This window comes from Protopterus annectens, chromosome 2.part2 (genome assembly GCF_019279795.1).
Source record: "Protopterus annectens isolate FY-2018-M chromosome 2.part2, PAN1.0, whole genome shotgun sequence".
Taxonomy (NCBI): Eukaryota; Metazoa; Chordata; order Ceratodontiformes; family Protopteridae; genus Protopterus; species Protopterus annectens.
In genome coordinates this window covers 48465332-48485170 of record NC_056730.1, presented here as the reverse complement: position 1 = coordinate 48485170, position 19839 = coordinate 48465332, and positions in this window count along the sequence as shown.

The following is a 19839-nucleotide window of genomic DNA, read 5'->3' as shown; positions in this document are numbered from 1 at the left end:
TTATATTAATAGTAAAACCTAAAATCTGTACTTATAAGTTGGGTATAGAGAAAGCATTTTTGTATGGTTTTAGAGGATTTTAATTTTCCAGAAGAATATTTACGATTAATTAGGCAACTTGATTCATACAATGGTATTTATGTCAAAAAGAGTACATATTCATTTCAACAGATTGATATTGAAAGAGGAATAAAACAAGGTCACCCCTTATTACCACACTTTTTGCCCTAGCTATAGAATCACTAACTGTGGACATAAGAAACAACAACATTTCACAAATAAGAATTAGTAAGAATTGTGAATTGCAGACATTATTCTTTGCTAATGACATACTGTTAACTGCTACAAAAATAAAGAAGTCAGGTAAACATATAGATAAAATAGTGAAAGTTTGTCAAAAATCTCTGGGTTGACATTTAATGAAAATAAAACCAAAACATTGCAAATTAAACAAAGTACAAATGTATTTATTCTAAATATAGATGAAGAGATACAATATCTGTGAATAATAATTAAACCAGAGTTATAACATATAAGAATTACTGATGATTTTTAAACCATCAGTCTTATTAAAACCAAATAACTAAGGGGTACAAAATATTTCTCATATTTGAAGGCACATTATACTTAATAAAGATAGTCTTACTTCTTACAATTTTATATGCCATTCAATCTACATCTATATCTCCAGGTAAATGTCAATTAATCATTATAAAAACATGCTTCTGAAATAGGTTTCCCAAGAGACTTAAAATAGCATATTCTCATCATATTAGAACTTGGTGCAATAGAGGCATAACATTTCCAGATAATTAATCATATGGTCTGACCTCCATAATTAAAACAGTTATATTTTGGACTGATGACACATATGCAACCAAATGGAAAGACTTACCGATGGAAGCAATATATTACACAAAATGAAAATAACAGAACATGCCATAAAAGCCACAGCAGCAAAATGTGGATTATACTAAGCAGTTACTTTCAGTATTAAATTTATAGCTATTCAGAAATGGGTTTGGCATAACTTTTACTTCTCCCTTCATAGTCACAAGGCACAGGAGTTGATTCGGACTTCAAGTTACTGTCTAGGTTTAAAATGGCCTTTTAGGGCAGTTAGCCTAATATAACATATGAACATTTAAAGGCTAAAAAGTAACTCAAAAGATGATCCATTTGGGAAAACTAATGGTCTTCTAGAAGGAACTAATGCAAAAAAATGCAAAAATGGAGAGAGAAGAAGCTCATTGGTTGGTTGAATTTTTGTTTCCAGAAATATAGTTAAACCTCTTGAGGTTATTATAAAAGAATTTAATTTGAATATCGAGAAAGACTGGGTAATCGTTTATGGAATCAGATCATTCTTATCAGAGAAAATTGATGGAAATAGAATTTCAGCAATCAGTAAGCCATCAGCATTAATTGAGTATATGTAAGGTAATCTATAATAGGAAATCAGGCACTAAAAAGTCTCTAAACTACATTCAGTATTGATTCAAGGCAAAACTCAATGTGTCTATACTTTTTGTTGACAATATTATGGTTCAGTCTAGTGCATTACATCCCTCAAGTACTTTTTGTCCCCTTTACACCCAACTTTACAATGTTTTGAACTCATTTGTGAGTTGGATTTATACAATATTTTAGGGCTGGGTAGTAATCATAAGCAGAATAAAAGGAAGAATGTTCATCTGTAAACGTTACTAGTGAACAACTGTATTTATTACAACTAATTCAAGAAGACCCAGTCCATATTATGGCCCCAGATAAGGGAAGGGGGCTTGTGGTTATGAATGTGGAGGACTATGTTAATAAAATGGACCAAATAGTCCAAAGTTCCACATATCAGTTGGTTTCACGTAATGGGTTAAATCAAGTATATAGTAAAATAAAGTCTCATTTATATGAAATGTTGTTAGAAACCAGGATTACTACTGACTTGTTTAGATATTTATCTATGCCTTCCCCAAGGATTCCTGTTTTGTTTGGTATCCCTAAGTTACATAAAAATGTGAATAATACACCTATGCGACCTTTGGTGGATGCTAGGGCAAGTATAACTTACCCTTAGGCAAAATGGGTAGACCAAAAGTTGTAGTATGTAATTCAAGAGAAATATATATGTAAATATTCTTGGTCGTTCTTGTCACAAATCAAGAATTTAGAATTCAATGCTGACTTCAATTTTTTAACAGTGGATGTGGTAGATTTATACTCTTCTATCCCCCATGTGGAAGGCATCAAGCGAGTCAGTAGTTACCTGAGAGCTAAAGCAGTAGCCTCTGATAAGGTGGCTTTAATAGAGGAAATGCTTGACATAATTTTGTATAATAATTTAATTTTATGTAATGATAAGTTATATGTTCAAAAGACTGGTGTAGCTATGGGGTCACCCTGTGGGGCAAGTTATGCCAATTTGGTAATGGCCTCATGGGAACAAGAATTTATCTTTGGTAAACAAGAAGGGAAACAGTACATCCAGTTCTACACATGGTTTTTGGATGATATTTTTATCATTTTTGAAGGAAATAAGGAAGCAGCTAGTAAACTAGTAGATTATTTTAACAACACTACAGATTTCCTTTCCTTTACTTATGTATTTGAAATCACCAGGATTTCATACTTGGATGTGGATCTTAGTAAAGACATGGACAGGAACGCATATGTAGCGAAAATTTATAGAAAGGCCACATATTAAAACTCTTTATTACATTTTAGCAGTTGCCATCCATGGCACCAAAAGAAATCAGTGGTGAAGGGCCAACTCATGAGAGCTGCCGGTATGGTCACGTTGGACCATGATTTCATGGATGAATGTAATAATTTGAGGTCAATGTTTGTAAGGAGAATTTACCCAGTGGACTTTTTTTGAGTGTCTACTGGAAGAAGTAAAATATAAGAGAGAACAGGGGTTGTATAAACCCATTTTGTCCATTGGTTTACAAAGTGTTATAATAAGTGACAGAGAATTACAACAAAAAGAAGTATGGAATTTAAGTTTAATAACACCCTATAGTAGTAATGCAAGGGAAATAATGTCAATTTTGAACAAAAATTGGGAAATAATTAGGAGAGATCCTCACCTTTCTTACAAGGTCAAAAGCAAACCCCGGATTATTTACAAGAGGGGAACTAATTTAAAGGAATTATTACAACATAAAAAAAACACCCCACAGTGGAAGTGTGGTATGTACAAATGCCAAATGTGTAACTACTGTAAATACATGAGTACAGGACAAGACATTGAAGTTAAAAATATTAGTTTTAAAATCAAATTGAAGTACACTTGTCAGTCCAAGTTTGTGGTTTATGTAGCTCAATGTCAATGCTGTGCAGCGTTTTACATAGGTAAAACGGATAGAAGGTTAAAAGAACGAGTATACGGACATCTATATAAAATAAAGACCCTTAACAGAGACAATGCACTGGCTAGACACATTACTTCCCATCCACAACGTTCATTTTTGTTCAAAGCAATTGATTCAGTTGGTGATGATAGTCGGGGGGGCCCACTTACACTTTTACTTGAGCAACTTGAGTTAAGTTGGCAAATACGCACTGGGGCAATGTTTTACCCGGGTTTGAATAAGACCATGGGCCAGATTCAGGAAGGCTTACACGGAGTTCAAGAGTAGTGTAAGCCTCCGTGTAAGCCTCCCGATTCAGGTACAGGCCAAACCTCCGTGTAAGAGACAGCTAACACGTCTCTTACACGGACTGGGCGTGGAAATGCTCAATACCTCATTTGCAGCTCCAAGATATGCAAATGAGGTATTTGAGTGATCCACGAAGCAGAAACCAGTCCGTGTAACGGACGTGTTAGCTGCAGAAATGTACTCAGCTGACAACTGAGTACATTTCTGCAAAATCAAAAACGGAGCTATGTCAGCTCCAAATAAAGGGTGCATATGTGTCATTAAGCATGCCAATGGCCAAATATGTGGCCATTGGCATGAAAAGGTGTTGCAAAAATAAGTTATTTAACTTTTTTTTCACGGGATTATTGTGTTTAACTGCGCACACCAGCAAACGGGGTGCGCTACCTAAAACTGAAAACCGAAGCTTATAAGCCCACAATTGTGGGATTTATGTATTACATGGAATGTCAATGGAGGGACTTGCAGACTAAAAACAATATGGCCTCCGTTTAGTGGTTGTTAAGGGGAAGCTCCGTGTAAGATATGTAACTAAGCATTACTAGGCAATCCTATGTAAATGAGGGTTACAATACTGAATCACACTGCCACATAGGTAATGAGCACTTTCTGAGTAGTGTAAGAGTTAGAGAAGGGGAGGAACAGAGTAAGAGGTAGGTGACATCACGGAGGGGAAGGATAGAAAGAAATGTCCCAGATTGGAGGGCAATGTAAGGTAACAGATGACAGACAGACATCAGGGGGGGAGGTGTGTCCCAACAGAACACTAGGAAAGTCAAGAAATTGAGGGTATACGCTATCCCTACACTCCATGTTTCTTGATATACGTGCATGCGCGTGTAAGGCAGGTTCAACATGTGGGAGCGTGTTGCAAACTGTTTACAACGGTTTGCGCGGGCGTGCACGTGTAAGGCAGTGTGCGCGCGTTTTAGCATGAATCAGCCTAGCTAACACCGTGTAAGGATGTGTGCGCGTGTGTAACACTGTGTAGGGATGTGTGCGCGTTTAAGTGACTGTGAGCGTGTTTAAGCTGGTGTGCACATTGCTCCTCCTCAGGAAACAGAGAGGAAACAGGAAACAACCAAAATACAGGGAAACTGCCAGGGAATACTGCTGGAGTTAATTGGTGGAAACAATTACAAGCAGGCAATTACACAGGCAGACTAGAAGCCCAGCCCAGCACTTAAAACACAACAAAGAGCAGTGAAGGCTGTTTCTCACAAGAGATACTGCCAGAAGCTAAGCTATCAGAATTGAAAACTGAAATAAAGCTGAACTCAGAGCAGAAATGCTAGGGGCTGCCATGGCTATTATAATCAGGCATAGGCGAATTGCTGAGGGTGGTGACAATGCAGATGCTGACAGACAACCCAGAGTGAGGAGAAGGAGAAGAGTATACAGGCCCAGGGTCACCTACCATGGGTTACATGAGCTGGAGATAGTAGAGCACTATAGAGTGGACAGAGAGCTCCTGCAGCAGATTGTTGAGCTGTGCAGGCCACATCTCACACACAGAACCAACAGAGGGGAACCCATCCCAGTGGAAACCAAGGTATGTGTTGGCCTAAGAATACTAGCAACAGGTACCTTCCAGAGACCAACTGGTGATATGATGGGGATATCACAGGCATCAGCCTCCAGGGTACTGCACCAGTTCCTGGATGCCATGTCACCACATGTCAGTGATCATATATATGTCCCTAATGACCGTGAAGTTGTGGCCAGCAATATGCGTCTCTTCCAGCAAATAGCGGGATACCCTGAGGTGCTGGGTGCAATAGACTGCACGCACATACGCATCAAAGCACCAGCCGGTGAGCGGGTAGAGTCTACATTAACCGCAAGGGATATTCCTCCATCAACTGCCAGGTCGTGTGTGATGCCCAGGGCATAATAATGAATGTGTGTGCTGGCTGCCCTGGGAGCTACCACGATTCCCACATCTGGCATCTGACGCAGCTGTACCAATCATTTGCCAATGGGGACTTCCCACACGGACACCTAGTGGGGGATGCAAGTTATGCACTTGAGCCGTGGCTGATGACACCCATCAGAAATGCACACACACCTGAACAGGAACGCCATAATGAGGCACATGCACAAACACGTAATATCATAGAGCGTGTGTTTGGGCTGCCCAAGTCACGGTTCCGGTGTCTGGACACATCTGGTGGAGCTTTGCAGTACACACCAACCACATGTACCCAAATGATCATGATATGTGCTATGCTACATAATATGATCCTGCGGAAACAGCTGCAGCAGGACCAGCACAGGGCTGGGCCAAACATCCCCCCACCATTGCCAAGGCCACCACAGGCAGGGGGTGACTCTGAGGAGGAACAACCTGACCTTGTCCCAGTAGGCAGAAGGAGGCGTGCCCAGTATGCCCTGGCCTTGGCAAAGAGGCAACGCATAGCACATACGCTTGGTCAGTAGGAACACTGGGACTGATACCCGCTCTGACTCACTCATACAGTAACAGGGATGCCTAACATGACACAACCTGCTTCCAAATGTACAGGGAGTGTAGTATGTGTATCCGACAGAGGTGGCCCTGCAGCACCACCTGAGGCATGAATGCCATGTGTTAAGTAATGTAATATCATGTACAATATGCACACCTGAGGACCCCAACTAACATCCATATCCACGCATATGACCCTGTGGAAACAGCTGCACGTCATACAGTGATGTACATGTGCAAAAACATGGAACAAGATACAAAATGAGGGTGTCTAGCAATAAATAGCATGGATAACCACACACCCATGTTTGTACCACAACAAGAAGCAACATGGAATAGCCATGGTCAAAAACAATGGCTAAAACCGACTACTACTATATAGCCTGCTGCAGACCACTGTCCTAATAGCAGGAACTGCCCCAGGCCTATGTCCATAGGTTCATACTAGGCTATCTGCCCTAGGGCATTAATAAGCCTAGGCCAGAGTTTTGTGGCCTGCCACCCCTGCAAGTTGATGGATATGCCCATTATTTTGCTGTGCCTCTGTCAAGCAGTGATACTGAGGTTATCCCTGGGGTATACTTGCAATCTCCCATCCATTGGTCAAGATCTCACTTGAACAAAGCCAGTGAGGTGCTCAGCCCCACATGTACCAGGATGTTGTTCCACAGCATATGGATTCTCTGGGTGATGAATCTGTCCCTCCAGCACATCCTATTAATATCTGTGTTGAGGTTTAGGTCTCCTGCCCTTGTAGTTCTGATGGATGTAGAGGTCTTGAGGTGAAGCATGTTCATAAAGTATGGGTTGGACATAGCCTTGTATGTCAGGCACAGATCACCTCTGAGCAGTCAGTAAGTGACTGAATACAGCTGGAATTCCTTCAGTCGGGCAGCATAAGAAATATGTTTGAGACCCTTTCACCTCCTGTCGAGGAATTTGTGGGCCCATCCAATCTGAATGGGGCAGTGTATGCAATCATTGGTGTGATGAGTACAGGGGAACGATGACCTCCCTTGATCTAGATGTGAATCACTGCATGATGAGGTGGCCAATGTAGAAGGCCTTCCAAACTACCCTGGCAATGTGAGTGTCAAGCAAAGGTCACTGTCAACCTGGGTGCCCAGGTCCCTGATAACCCACGTTGTGCTTAGAGGATTGCCACCTAGATGGGAAGTAGTGGTAACCTTGTTCTTCCTGAAGGGTATGGCTATGCATTGTTTAGTGTTTAATGTAAGGCCATGGCCGTGGCACCAGTTATCTGTGTCTATGAGACCCTTCTGAAGGATGTCTGTGTCAGATGGGTTTCCAGCTATGCTTCCCAGTTTGCAGTCATCTTCAAACTTTGTCAGCCATAATCCTCCTGTGTTTGCTCGTACTTCTGAAAAGTAGATACTGAACAAATGTGGGCCCAGGACTGAGCCCTGTGGGACACCACTTGTGACAGCTCTGGAGTGTGAACTGGCACCAGCAACTTTGACCCTGTGTGTTCCGTCACTTAGCCAATTTGCAACCCATGCTGTGATGTATGGGTTCACAATTAAGCTGGTGATGTTTTCAATGATACCTGAGTGGGGTATTGTGTCGAAAGCCTTTGCCAGGTCAAGGTAGGCTGTGTGGACTGCCTTGCCCACGTCAATGGCCTGGGTGAGTGTTTTGAAAAAGTCAACCAAGTTTAAAAGGCATGATCTGCCCTTGACAAAGCCAAACTGGATTGGATCCAATGTCTGCAAGTCCCCTATGTCTTCATTTAGAATTCCCATTATGATCCTCTCCATAGCTTAGCAGAACAGGCTTGTCAAGCTGATGGGATGGTAGTTTCTGGGGTTGGTGGAGGCACCTCCTTTGTGAAGTGGGTCCACCATTGCTGTATGCCACTCCTTGGGAACATATCCTGAGGTGAGGCTAAGATTAAACAGCTGCCCTAACTGCGGGTGTAATTACTCATTGAGTTCATGGAGCACACAACTGGGGACACCATCTGGTCCCATGGATAAAGTGTTTTCTGCCTTGAATTGAGCAGTTCCCACCCCAGCAGTGGAGATGTTTGGGGGGCTACAATCCTCTGGTGTACATACCCCCCCAGTTGGGGGGAGGGGGGGGAGAAATCTGCACTGAACCTGTCAGTCAGTATGTTGCCAATGTCTGTAGGTGCAGTGATATCAACATTATTCTGAACCAAGTCTGAGCATATCTGGGAGTTTCCTCCCAGGTTTCAAACATAGGTAAAAAAGGCCTCATGATTGTCCCTGGAGTCCTGAGTGGGTTTACTCTCAAAACATGCCTCGGATGATTGTATGGGGGAACCCAGTGTTTTACTCACAATGAGCAGGGGTGCCTTCCCCCCTACGGATTACGCTCTATCTTGTAGTAGCTCCTTCCTTGTGTTGTACAGCTTGTTTATGGCTAGGGTCCACCAGACTGGATGCTTGCCTGTGGTACAAAGAGTCATTATTATTTGGGATTGCCTGAACCATGCAGTCCTCGAGGTGCTAGTAGAAGGCATTTCTAAGTGATACAGTGGCTTGGGTAATGGTGACTGCTGGCCTGGGGGCCTTGAAAGAGACCACACCAGTCCTCAGAAATGTGAAGTCGGCATTTGAGAAGGTCTTCACCGTTTCATTTCCCATCTGGGGTGTGGGTGGGATGTGGACTCCCACTGAGAATAGTCCATGATCTGATCTCACCAATGATGGGTATATGTCTGGTGTTGAACAGTGTGACCCCATGTTCGTGATGATGTGTTCTAGTATGTTGCCTCCACTTGAGGGGACTGGGACCAGTTGTTCCATGGCATTTCAGTGTATGAACTCTTGGAACCTTTGTGTTAGAGTGTTGTGGCATGATTAGTGATCCCAGTCTATATGTGGATAGTTGGAATCACCCAGTAGGATGGTGTTTTGAGATACATTTATCCCCTTCAGTGTTTGCAGGATAGCTGTGTGAGGTACCTGAGTTTGAGTGGGTGGCATGTAACATGCTACAAACTGCAGAGCAGTCTTGCCTATGGTCACTGGCACCTGGATGGTCTCTGATGCATTGTGTGTTGCCACCAACCATGAGGTGAGGGTGTCCTTGATGAATATGGACACCCACCATCCTTCTTGGTGTTGTCGGGATGCTGGTGCCAGAATGCATGATATGAGGTAACACCCGATAGTGCCGGGTGCTGTCAGAAGCTGTGAACCAGGTTTCAGGCACAGCACAGACATCAATGTGCTACATACTGAGAAGGGCATAGAGTGTGTGCAGCTTGAGGTTGGGACCTTGGGCATTGAGCAGCATTACCCTTAGTGTCTTTCCTTTACTGTGTTCTAGGGTGGTAGGTGTAGAATCTGAGTCTTGCATAAAAAGGCACAATGGGGGTGGCAAGAGCATCATCTGAAATCCGGAAGCCCAGGGGTGACAGGTGCAAGCCGTCCCTTGCAAATCACCGTGGCCTGTCCAGCATGTCATCCCAGGCAGACAGACATTGGACCCCCTTAGAATGACACCATAGTCTAAGCAAAATACTACAGCTGATCATCTTGTCTCCGTTTATGTGGCATCATACTTGGTGAAGGTAGGATACTGCCGAAGGTCAGGGTCATACCTGCCTGGCCTACATAATCAGAGGGATCCTCTATGTCTCTTTCCATGTAGCCCAGGGAGGTACATCTCAGGTCGTTCACACCAGCATGGATTATGACTGGGTCAGACCTGTACTTGCAGTTTAGTGACCTGAGTGCTTGCATTATGTGGTGGATTCCAGTGCCCGATAGGCAGCTTACTGTGACCTCCTCTGTACCTGATCTGGTGAGTGGGACATCAGTGTGTCTGACTATGGAGTCACCTATGACAAGTGTGTCCGGCATTGTGTTTGGCCTTAAGGGCTGTGACTGTTTGGCACACCAACTCTGTGGTCAATGTGTTGCATGTGCTGTGCCCTGTGGAGGCAGTTGTGTGAGTGTCTGCTGTGGTGGCCACCGCCATTCTGGTAGACTTCTGATCAGAGCCTCCGAGTGTCTCTGTGTGTCTATGTGTATGATCTTAAGTTGTGACAGTGCCATGTGAGACTGGATTAAAGATGTGTGTGTGGTTACCTTCACCCTCTCTCTGGTCTTGCTAGTCCTATGTTGAGAGAGCTCAGCCTCCACTTTGGCTATATAGTTGCATCTCTCACATGTATGTGTGTTTTATGGCAGAAGGAGAGGGTTGTCAGTGTACATGAGGCAACTGTAACAGTGCCTCAATATTCCCAGGTTCACCAGCTGAGCAGGAGAGGACACTAGCAACTGATCCCTAGACATGCTAGAAGGAATAGACAAAACAATGTTGGAATACAGGGAGATATCAAGACCCCCAAGCCACATCATACTGTTTGATTGACAATAGCTACACATACACTGGTGTTTCATAGTGTCATAGTGTACTACTAGGCTATCTGCCCTAGTGCATGTATAAGCCTAGCCATAGTGATGTGGCTATTGCCACCCCTTATAGTGGTAATAAGTGTACAGAATAGATTCTGAATATTGTGCCTCTGACTTAGTAGTGACACATTATGACCCCCTTACATAATTGAATAACATGACTGTGTCTCTGTCTAGTCTGTGCCTCTGTCTCATATGCAGTTGTCCAGATGTCTCCTGAAGAGAGTCAGTGAGGGACTCTGTCAAACATGAACTGGGATACTCTGCTAGAGTGTGAGATGCCTCTGAGTTATGACTCTGTCCCTCCAGCATGTCCTATACATGTATGTGCTGAGGTTCAAATACTCAGCTCTCATGGCTCTGGTGGATTTGGATTGCTTGCAGTGGAGTATGTCCACCAAATCCTGATTGGACATGGTCTTGTATGTCAGGCATAGGTCACCTGTAAGTATGCGGTATGACACTGAACAAAGCTGGACTTCCTCTATTCTGGAAGCATATGACATGTGTTGAAGAACCCTGATCTTCATGGTAGGTACTTTTCGGGTGCAAAGGTTCAAAAGGCAGGATCTGCCCTGTACAAAGCTGAACTAGGTGGGAACAAGGGTCCGTAGGTCAGTAATGTGTCTGTGTAAGAGCTCCATGACTCCTCCCATATCTTTGCAGACAAGGCTGGTTAAGCCTGTGTGGTGGTAGTTGCCATGGTCTGTGGAGGCATCCCCCTTGTGGAGTGGGACCCCTGTTGCCATATGCCAGTGTTCAGGTACATATCCTGTAGCAAGACTAAGGTTAAATAGCAGTTGTATATATGGGTCCAGCCCCTTCTGGAGTTCACATAGCATGCAACTGGAGATACCAGCAGGTCCCATGGATGCTGTGTACTTGTCTTTGCTGAGTGTGGCTCTCACATGGACATCCAAGATGACAGTGAGGTTACATACAGCAGTGATAACTATCTTGTTTTGGGGGTGAGGAGGGGTAAATCGCACTGAAGCTGTCCGGAATGTTGCCAATATCTGTCAGGTCACTGGAATATATGTTGTTGTGTACCAACTCTGAGCATATCCGAGGGTTCACAACCAGGTGTCTGACATAACTGAAGAAAGCAGTGTGGTTACCTTCATTGTCTTTGGTGATTTATGTCCCCAAGTTGACCTTGCATGTCTTTATGAGATAATGTAGCTTTCTACTAGTGCTGATCACAGCTGTCTTCCCTTTTGGAGATGTAGCTCTGTTTTGCATTAGTAACCCTCATCTGCCATACAGTTTGTTTATGGCTGGGGTCCACCAGACAGGACACCTTCCCTTTGTGGAGAGGGTCCTGTTTTCAGTTGTGATTGTATGGTCCATGCTGTCTGACATCTAGCTAAGGGGAGGTCATTCTGGTTCTGCAGTTATCTTTCATCAGCATTAGAAATGACCACAACAGCCCCTGTGGGGTGTACCTCATGCACACACATCCAGCACCTGTAAAGTCCACAACAGTACCTCACCAGGAGTATGACAGAGCTGGAACACATGTAATGTGTAGTCTGATTAAACAGAGTGCAGCTCCACACACTGCCATGCTGTCCACCCAGATGCAAGCTGTGCCTGATGTAGAAAGCCATGTCCAAGCTGGAATCAATGCACATGCTGCACCTTGTACAATCTGAATGGCAGGGAGCTATGCACATGAGGGACCTGAACCCCAGCATTGACATATATAGGACAGGCTGTACTGCATTATCCAAAACACAGAAGCCACCCCCACACATGAGTAAACTACCAGTACAGGTTGTCCATAGAGACACTGGTTGAGTCCCCTCAACAGGAATCCTAATGAGTGGATGGGAGATGGGAGGTTTACCCTGGGTATCAATGTTATTTCACAGGTAGACAGAGGCACAGTATACTAAACAAGACATATGACATGTCGAACTACGCTTACAATGTGTTGATGGACAAACACATTCTCCGACTAGCATTAGGTCAAGATACCTCTTGAACACAGCCAGCAAGGTGCTCTGCCTCAAATGGACCAGGATTGTATTCCACAGCATAGGAGTCTCCGGTGATAACTCCATCCCTCCAACATGTCCAACATACATCCCTGCTAAGGTGTAAGTCACCTGCACTAGTGGTTCAGGTGGATCTTCTGAGTCTGAGGTGGAGCATGCCCATTAATCTCTGTTTGGACATGGCCTCGCATGTCAGGCACATGTCACCTCTAAGCAGAAGGTATGTGAGTGAATAGAGTGTGAGTGTCATCAATCTGGCAGCATATGACAGCTGTTGGTGTTCCTTGATCTTTTAGGTGGGGGACAGTCAGGGTGTCTCCAATTGCTGCAGATGTTGTGTGAGATACAGCCAGAATAGGGCATTCGACTCGATCACCGGTCTGATAAGTGAAGAGTACAGGGGAACAATGACCCACTAGATCTGGATGTGAATCCCAGCCTGATCAGGTGGGCAATGTAGAAGGTCTTCCTAGCCACTTTAGCAATGTGAGTCTCAGAAGAATGGCGACTGTTAACCTGGGTCCCCAGGTCCATGATAACCTCCTCTGTGCTTAGAGGATTGCCACCTATATGGTAGCTTGGGGTCACCTTGCTTTTCCTGAAGGGTATGTCTACACATGTTGTGCACTCTGACTTCAGGCCATGGCCCTGGCACCAGCTATCAGTTACTGTGAGTCCCTTCTGAAGGATATCTGTGTGTGATGCACTGTCCACTATGGTGCCCAGTGTGCAGTCATCTGCTAACATTGTCATCCAAAGTCCTCCCATGTTGGCCTGTACTTCTGGGAAGTACATGACAAACAATGGGGGCCAAGGACTGAGCCCTGTGTGACACCACCTGTGACCAGCCTGGAGTCTAACATAGTGCCAGCAACTCTAACCCTGTGGGTCCCGTCCTTAAGCCAGTTTGCAACCCATCTTGTGACATATGGGTTTACATTTCAGTTGTTAGGGTTTTCCACAATACCTGAGTGGGGTATTGTGTTGAAAGTGCTTGCAAGGCCAAGGTAGGCTGTATGGACTGCCTTTCCCTCATCAATGGCCTAAGTGACCAATTTGAAGATGTCAACCCAGTACAAATGGCATGATCTGCCCCTGACCAAGCCAAAATGGGATGGGTACAATGTCTGCATGTCCCCTATATCTTTGTTTATGAGCTCAATTATGATCCTCTCCATAGATTTGCAGACTACACTTGTTAAGCTTATGGGGCAGCAATTAACAGGGTCTGTAGAGGCACTGCCTTTGTGCAGATGTGCACAACTGGACCCTAACCAGGCTGTTGTGCACACTATGGAAATGTAAAGCAGTGATAGGACTAAAGGCCAGGATACTGACCACCACAGTGAAAGTACTGAAACACTACACTAGACAGTGCTACAGTGTTAGGTCAGTATGAACGGATGTTGACAATTGTGTGCAAAGTATCCCATGCAAAACCTGCAGGCACAGTATACTCCCTGTTTTGTTCACACAAAGCATTCGGACAGTAACTACACAACATGGCACAGAACACACAACCATAAACTTCAGGTATTTGTTGAAGGTCACACTCATCCACAAATGTGATGGGCTGCAGAGTTCAACATATGTAAAGCCCACACTGGGCATGCTCACACACTTAGATAAATGAGACATCTTTCACACAACATGCCACGGGAAGGCTGAACTGGGCATGCTCACACACTTGGTCCAAATGTTACCCCTAGCAAATGTGAAAACACACCAGAGGATGCTCATCCCCCTTTCTAGACACTGATCATGTAAGCACCCTATAAGTATATTGGAGAAAAGGATTCTCTCACTAATCCAAATATCGCGCCGTGCTAATGCGTCCGTCTCTAGTGTCATAACATGGTTAGGTAGGGGTTTGAATCCAGCAGGTGGCAAGTGTGTGTGAAGGGGGGTAAGTGTGTGTGTATGAAAGAAACATCCCTTTTGGCAACTGGGAAAACACACCACAGGATGCTCATTCCACTTTCTAAACTCTGATGATGTCAGCACCCTATAAGTATATCAGGGGAAAGGAAATTCCCCAGTAATGCGAATAGCACGCTGTGCTAATGCTTCCGTCTCTAGTGTCATAACATAGTTAGGTAGGGGATTGAATCCAGCAGGTGGCAAGTGTGTGTGAAGGGGGGGGTAAGTGTGTGTGCAAGTGTGTATGAAAGAAACATCCCTTTTGGCAACTGGGAAAACACACCACAACTTTCTAGACTCTGATGTCAGCACCCTATAAGTATATCAGGGGAAAAGAAATCCCCCAGTAATGCGAATAGCTCGCTGTGCTAATGCGTCCGTCTGTAGTGTCTTAACATAGCTAGGTAGGGGTTTGAATCCTGCAAAGGGGGAAATGTGTGTATGAGTGTGGTTTATGTGTGTGCACTATGCTGGGAGGGTTAACTGCCTTTTGCCAACTGGGAGAACACACTACAGGGTGCACATCCCTCCTCCTACACACAGATGATGTCAGCACCCTCTAAGTACAGCATTAGTAAGGATTTCTCCAACTCCTGCAAATAGCACACTCTGCTAATGTGTCTGTTTCTACTGTCATTACACAGTTAGGTATGGGTTTGAATCTTGCAAATGGAAAGTATGTGTTTTACTGTTGGTGGGGTTAGTGTGTGTGCACAATGATGGGGTGGGATGGGGCTATGCACTGCAGGGTGGTCATTACCCTTAACAAGCAGTGATGTTGATAGCACCCTATACAAACAAAACTACAAAACAGAAGGTGGTGGTACTGATAACACATGTAAGGTAACACTTCAAGTAATGTCCACAAAACGGAGTAGGATAATCAAACAATTCTTTTATTCTATACAGACAACATGACAACAGACAAGTAACTGCCAGTACTCAGTATAGTGTTACATGCTACTGTAACACGCACATGTATCCGAATATACCTAGATAGTGTTCTGAAGCCTGAATGTGGCAAGTGTGTGGATGTGGGATGTGTCTGTGTGTGCATTTCCGTATGGGAAACATGTTTGCTGTGGCAATCAGGGTACTACAGTACCTGATGCACATTACATCTTCCAACTGATGAGGTTGCCTGAACCCTGTGAGTACAGGTAGAGAAGGGATGCCAGTAGTAAACAACATAGTGCACTTCTGAAATGTGTACCTGTCATGTATCAACAGCTACTCATGTAGGGTGATAAATAATGGGAATGGCAGGTGAGTGTGTGCATCTGTGTGGGTAGCAGGGTGTGTATAGATGCATGTGTGACAGAACAGATACATGTAGCTGAATCTACATAACAGCACAATATGCGCATTGCCATAGTCAATGTTAGCATGTGATGGTGTGCAGCTGGTACACTTTGTTAAGTAGTATGGGTGCAGATAACAATTGAGGACATTCATACAGTTACTGCAGCAGGACTGCTGGGATATACACACATTTATACTGCAACAGTCAACAGTTACCAACATGTTACTACTTATACACATCTATGTAGTCACCCTGTGCATCAGCAACGTGTTTACCTTTACCTGCACCAATGTTGTAGTATGCAGGAGGTGGCACAGTGTCATCATATGCACAGGGTGTGGGTTAGGTATGCCCAAGCCAGCCACTGGTAACACCAATTGACATGTGTGTGTATGTGTGTTTGTGAGGGGCAGCAGTACAGGGTGGACCATTGTTGGTGCAGTGTGTGTGTGTATGTGTTTGCCCTAGGTGTTAGGTTTCCAGGTTTCTGCATGTGTGTAAGCATGCACACAGTCCCACATAATGGCTGCCATGTACAGGGTTTTGTGGACAGCCACAGACTGCACCTGTCAGGTCATCCAGATCAGTGTCTGTGGGCACGGACACGGTACCTGTGCCTGGCAGGGGTGCTACGGGCCGATCCGTACTAACCCAGACTGGGTACTGTCATCGGAAGCAGGGGTGTGTTGACTGGACACAGTTCCCTGTTGGGACTGTCCAGAGCCACGTCTCCTGGGGCGTCTGGATGACAGCACAGACCCAGCATTGCTGGGGCTGGTGCTGGCACTTGAGGCGATGAGTGGGCCTGTTGTCGCCCGGCCACTGCCAGCTGGTGCTCTTGCTGGCATACGGCCACGTCGACGTCGCAAACGCACACCATCGCCCTGGCCCATGGACATCTGGTTGTGGAGCAGCTGTTCTATGTCCCCACAACGTCGGTCAACGACATCTGTGAAGTTACGGATAGCATTCGCAACATCATGCATGCCGTCTGTCATGGCTATGCGACATGCTCTCAGCTCCCTCAGACCCTGTCTGGTGTACCTTTCCATACGTGCCTGTGCCTGCATGACAGTTCTAAACATAGTGGAGGTTGACATACCTCCTTGGGCACGTCGGCCAGAGGCAGTACGGCCATGGATGCCCCCACGAGAACCCATGGGCGACTGTCTGCGTGGTACCATTGGAGGCCTCTGCACATGGCTACATGTACCACAGGTACCACATTACCCTGATCTATGCCCACTGCTGACTGTCCATCACCTAGGGACAATGGTGACAAAGGATGTAACGGCAGGATGACTGTGCGCATTGACGGGGTTGAAAGCTGTGTACTGTCAATTGGCTGACCAATGGCGGACCCAGACACACCTTCCTGCACCATTACAGACATTTCATCATCATCAGTACCTGGGGCACAAGATTCAGGTTCCCTGCTGCAGGTCACCAGAGCAGCACCAGAACCTACGGGAGGAAAACATGGAACACAGATTACAGTCTCAATACATATTTCAAAGAGATGCACTTCAATACTAATGCACACATTCAGAAATGGACACATGCGCTCATGGACACTAACACACATGCACACTTGGGCACAGGCACACTTGCACACATGCACACCCCACAGTAAACACACACATCAGTACCGTGTTACACTACTCAATTTACTACCTGTCAATTACAGTTATTGTGAACACAGTCACCAGCATGTCTACTACAGAGTTACACTACTCTTCCTAGTTTTATAAATTGTTTTACAGATAATTTTAAAAAGACTCACCAGCATGTATGGCCTGCCTCATTGCTACATGGGAGGGACCTGGAAATGTGAAGAGAGTAATGTCAGTGGGCACATGTGTGCCATTCATTTTGCACATGATACAGTACAGTAGTACACTAGTTCCCTTATACACATCAGCTGCACATCATGTCTGTATATATATCATGATGACAGATACATACCACATGCACACCTTATGCGTGCATGAAGTAACAGCGTACAGAACAGTCATATGTACATACCAGGAGTTAACTCTAATCTCACCCTTACCTCTCTTCAAACGTCAACTCAAACTGTACTTCCAAACCCACTGGCTTTGTTCTTCTTGGAGTCCAGGCTAACGTCCCTCTCCCTACCCTCTCTTCACCTTTAACCCTTCATTGTGCATAGAAACTAGCTTCTACCCTGTTTCTTTCACCTTGATGTCCTTCTATGCTCTGACCTACTTCTCCCATCCCTCCCACCTCCTCTTGACTGTCTTCCTTCTTTTCCTCACTTCTCTTCTTGACTCCTGCCTCTTCCATATCATTGTATCTGTCATACTCTTTCTACTTCTCTACCCTTCTGAGCCCTAACTATTATGTATATGGCTTTTGCCTTATTGCATAACCATTATGCTTTAGGTAGGATTGCTTTGAAACCAACGGTACATTGTGTATGACTCTAAACTGTTTGACTTCCTTACATGTATGTTGATTTAATTAACAGGCTGGTGTACAATTCTATTATGTTGGCTGTCTGTAATGACAACTTGTCTGTCTGCCTTTATTACGTTATGTGTGGAGCTTTTCTCCACAGGCCTCTACTGAAAATGAACTTATATCCAGCTAGACTATCTGGGTCAACAAATGTAAAAGTAATAACAATAAATGAATATGGCATCTTACCTGCACGCCGCTGTCTTGCTGCTGTGTGGATCCAACCTCCATCAGGATGCATGATGGTTGCTGTTGTTCTGGGGCTGGATCCACAACACTTAGCAGTAGCCCCTCCTGTCTGGTGAGGGGGGATGTGGCCACCCCCACCTGTGGCAGCCTGTTGCCTGCGGATATCTGCAGCACGCTGGCGGACATTTCTTATCAAATCACTGCAGTGATGTCTCACCTGCTCATATGTCCTATCATGCATGCCAACATCATTTATCCTGCTAACAAGGTTTTGCCACAGTGCAGACCTCTCCTGCTGATTCTGGGTGGTGCGTGAGAACAGGATGGCATAGTCACGCACCAGGCTCTGGTGGATCACGTCATCCTCTGCAGCAGAGTAGGCAGGATTCCGTTTAGGTGCCATGTCTATCTGGAAAGGTACACAAACAGGTTATCAGCATAGTATCTCAACAATACATGATACACATTCTATACAGGTAGTGTTAACTTCTACTTATTACTGATTGGTTAAAACCTGATTACAGTGTAGCTATCATTCTATGTCATTTGTACTAAGTACTTGGCCTTCAGACCAGTTGTTTTACATTAGGGAGGTTGGTGGCAAGCACTGTGGTGGCAGGACACATATCTTTCATCCATTGAAGTTGGGAACTGCTGATTGTGGGCCCAGTGTACAAGTGTATTACTTCTGGTATGGGCAGTTGGCCTTCAGGCCAGTTATTTAACATTAACGAGGTTTGTGGTCTGCACCCATGTGTGACAATAGGCTGTACTCTGCCATTCATAGCTGGGGACATCTGGTTTCAGGTTTATAGTGCCTGCATATCTGAGCTGTATCTTACTGACATTGCTACACCTTGTTTGTTGTAGCAAACACTACATCCAGGCCTCCTGCATCTACCTTTGTTTATATGCTTGTTATCTGTTAGCTTGTTATTTCACTGGTATGCTACATCCACATAGTACACATCTTTGCAACACATCTGTGACTCACTACTGTTATCTGCATTGCTTACTGTACGTACTTCCATGTTACACATGACAGCAAGTGACTGCTTGTCATTGTTGCATTTACTTCATTGTGACACATTGCACTTAGGTTACCTGGCATTTGCTCACTGACGCTTTTATATCAGTCAGCAGTTGTAGGTAATGTCAGTACACCCTCACTCCCCACTGGACCTTGTTTTCAATCATTAGTGATTACAGAGTTCACAATAGTATTCTAGCATGTCCAGAGGTCAGTTGTCAGTTCCCAGTTGTCAGTTCCCTCCTCAGTTCAGCTGGTGAGTGTGGTACTCCAGAGACAATGTTAGAACAGATGCATGTGCACAGACAACCCCCTCCTCCTAACAACAAATTCAAACTCATGTGAGTGATGCAACCATATACCAGACTGGAGGCTAGG